The sequence below is a fragment of the Zingiber officinale genome, chromosome 11B (assembly GCF_018446385.1).
Source record: "Zingiber officinale cultivar Zhangliang chromosome 11B, Zo_v1.1, whole genome shotgun sequence".
NCBI lineage: Eukaryota > Viridiplantae > Streptophyta > Magnoliopsida > Zingiberales > Zingiberaceae > Zingiber > Zingiber officinale.
In genome coordinates this window covers 15,093,263-15,096,873 of record NC_056007.1, presented here as the reverse complement: position 1 = coordinate 15,096,873, position 3,611 = coordinate 15,093,263, and the positions used below count along the sequence as shown (strand labels likewise).

Genomic DNA, 3,611 nt, shown 5'->3' with positions numbered 1-3,611 from the left:
TCCTCTCGGGATTCTTTACACGGGCCGTGTAGATCCACACGGCCTCCCCCTCTTCCTTCTCTGGATTCCTCGCACGGCCGTGTCTGGGACACGGCCTCTCCATCCTTCCTCTCGGGATTCTTTACACGGCCATGTTTGAGACACGGCCTAGATCCTTTTCTCCTCGGAAGATGCTACACGGCCGTGTCTGGATGACACGGCCTAAGCACTTCCCTTCTCTGCAACTTTTGCCTGGCCGTGTATAGCACATGGCCGAGCTCCGTTTTGCACCTAACCTGAAAACAAAATCAAAAGAATGCATCAAGCTAAAAGAAATTTAGATGCAGATCAAAATTAACTAAAAGAACCCTTGGGTTGCCTCCCAAGAAGCGCTTGTTTAAGGTCTTTAGCTCGACCAAACTTTATCATTCGCTTCTTTTCCTCACCCTTGGAGGACAGATATACTTTTCATTTTTGTTGGGAGATCTTCTCCCAACATCTTCCACCACATTATCTCCTTCATTTGGTGGCCTTCCATGAGGATGGAAATTCCATTCCTCAAGTTTATAAATGCTTGTCCTGCTACAAGCATTTAAAAGAGACGAGACATGGTTAGAGATATTAGATAAATCATATTCCAACTTTTCCTTACCAATTACCAAAGAAAGCTTATGATTTTTGACATCAATTATAGCTCCTGCTGTAGCAAGGAAAGGTCTTCCTAATATGATAGGAATCCTAGGGTCCTCTTCCATGTCCAACACGACAAAATCTGTGGGAATAACATTCCCATCCACCTCTACTAGCACATCTTCTATAATACCCAAAGGGTACCTGCAGGAATGATCGGCAAGTTGAAGTGCCATAGTAGTAAGTTTAATGTTTTTGAGACCTAATTTATTACAAATTGAATAAGGAATGAGGCTAACACTCGCCCCCAAATCACAGAAAGCTTTTTCAAAAAATTCTTTTCCTATGTTGCAAGGGATATAAAAGCTCCCTGGGTCCTTCAGTTTTGGAGAAGTGTTCTTCTCAAAAATAGCACTACATTCCTCACTAAGCGCAATGGTCTCGACCTCTCCTCTTCTTCTCTTGTTTGACATGAGATCCTTCAGGAATTTGGCAAATCTAGGCATTTGTAGAATAGCATCGATAAGAGGTACCTCTACACAAATTTCCTTAACTTTTTCTAGAAACTTGCCAAATTCTTCATCTTTCTTGAGCATTGTAAGTCTTTGAGGAAAAGGGACAGCTTTGCTCTGATGGTTCAGTGGAAGAGTTTCTTCAACCTCAATGGTACTCTCCTCATTATCTTGAATCTGATCTGGTATAGGAGGAGAGAGCTCTTCTTCTTTTTGTATCCCTTTTGAAGCAGTCGCTTGGGAGTCTCCCAAGGTCCGTCCGCTCCTAAGCTCAATTCTATTGCAATGCTCCATAGGATTCACATTAGGTTTTCCTAGAAGTTGTCCTGGCACTCTGGATGAAGAGGAAGCTAGTTGGGCAATTTGACTATCTTGGATCTTTTGATGCTTTTCAGAATTATCCATCCTCTGAATGAGCTTTGCTAAATCTTGCTTCATTTCATTCTGACTTGAGATAATTTCTTCAAGCATCTTTTCAACATTTGACTTTGGTAAGCCTTGAGAATATAGATGTTGAAAATTTTGTTGCCCAGCTTGGAAATTTGGTCTTGCCCCCATAGATGGTCCTTGATCTTGATTATTTCTGTAGGAAAAATTTGGATGACTCTTCCATCCAGGGTTATAAGTATTTGAGTATGGGTTGTTCTGCCTTTGATTGTAACTCATGATTGCATCGCATTGTTCAAGTTGATTGATTTGTGCAGTGATAACTCCCAATGGACATGAGTCATTTGAATGCTCTGAACTCCCACATACTTCACAAGATGTACTAATAGCATTGACCATATTAGCACTAGCCCCCATATTCTCAAATTTCTTTGTAAGAGCGTCCAATTTTGCAGATAAAAGAGTGACTGCATCTACATCAAACTTCCCTGACGCTTTAATCGTTGGGTTTACAGAAGAATAGCCACCACTTCTTTCATTTGCCCATTGATGATGATTTTGTGCTACACTTTCAATGATTTCTTCGGCTTCATCTAAGCTTTTGTTTATAAGTGCCCCTCCAGCAGCTGAATCAAGGGACACTTTGGTATGATAATTGATACCATTATAAAAAGTATGCAACACTAACCATCTTTCCAACCCATGATGTGGGCATTGTCTGAGCATACTATTATATCTATCCCATGCTTCAAAAAGAGATTCTGAGTCAGTTTGCTTGAAGCTTGCAATTAAATTCCTCATATGAGCTGTTTTGCTTGGTGGATAGAACTTATCAAGAAACTGTTGCTCACACTGCTCCCAAGTGGTGATGCTATTAGGGGCCAAAGAATTCAGCCATTGCTTTGACCTATCTCTTAGATAAAACTCAAATAACAATAATCTAACTGCATCTGAAGGAACTCCATTCATTTTCATGGTACCACATATTTCATAAAAGACCTCTAAGTGTTGATTAGGGTCTTCATGAGGTCCTCCACCAAATTGGTTCTGCTGCATCATAGATATGATTGCGGGTTTAATCTCAAAGTTATTAGCTTCCACTGAAGGTCTTGAAATACTAGATCGAAAACCTCTTGCATAGGGTGCTGCATAATCCTTAAGTGGTCTATTTGCCATGTTCAAATGTTCCTGTTCTTCAATTTGCCTTTGCAGAATTCTTCTTTTATGGAAAGTTCTATCAATCTCAGGGTCAAAAGGAAAGAATTCCCCTGCAAAGTTAGATCTTCGCATACACAAGAACAAGATAGCAGATAGCAATTCGACAGAAAAAGAAAAATACAAGAATCAAAAATGCAGAATTGAATTTGTGCAAAAAGAATTAACAAGAAGTGAAAGTTATATAAGAAAGTAAAAACAGAAATCTAATGATTAGTTACAACTATGCAATATGAAAGGAAAACAAATGTTATGTTTAGTCTAACTCAATTGATAATTCCTAATGTTATAGCGCAGTCCCCGGCAACGGCGCCAAAAACTTGTTCGCTCTCCGCAAGTGTACGGAAATGTCGCAAGTAATATAAAAGATTATCGTATCCACAGGGACTGGAATAAGCACTAGAAATGTCTCAATGCGAATTAGCTAAACAACTATCCAACCGTTTCAAAAGCAAAGTAAAGGTAAACAAATCTAATCTTAAAGATCAACAAACAAGAATTTAGTGTTTTGGGTTATGATAAAAGGAGATTCTAGGAGTTTCGGTTTCTTTGTAGGATTTCTCGAATGTAAATGGTTCACCAATTCTTATCCCTCAATTGCCAAACATATAGAAAGTTGCCGGTTCTCTCTTGCAATAGACAACTGGCTAAGGACTGAGAAATGTATCTAAATAGGATTAATTAGACATGAACCTATGTTGTCCTTACACAGAAGTGCACCTATTGCTATGCCTTCCTCGGATATCAACGTAGAAGCCCACGACTTATTAATCTATCAAGATACAAGAAACTAATCACAAAATCCATCCTACTCTCTTGAATATTCCTATTTCCTCTTCAAGATTATCTCTCAAACGTCCTTACACGGGCTTGCACCTGTCACGTGGA

General features: G+C 39.4%; 1 non-coding gene across 1 annotated transcript; it reads left to right on the top strand.

Moving 5' to 3' along the window:
• Positions 1-2,205: 2,205 nt before the first annotated feature.
• Positions 2,206-2,311, top strand: LOC122035573. Its single transcript, XR_006127113.1, has one exon. It is a non-coding gene; the product is annotated as a small nucleolar RNA R71 (small nucleolar RNA).
• Positions 2,312-3,611: the final 1,300 nt, after the last annotated feature.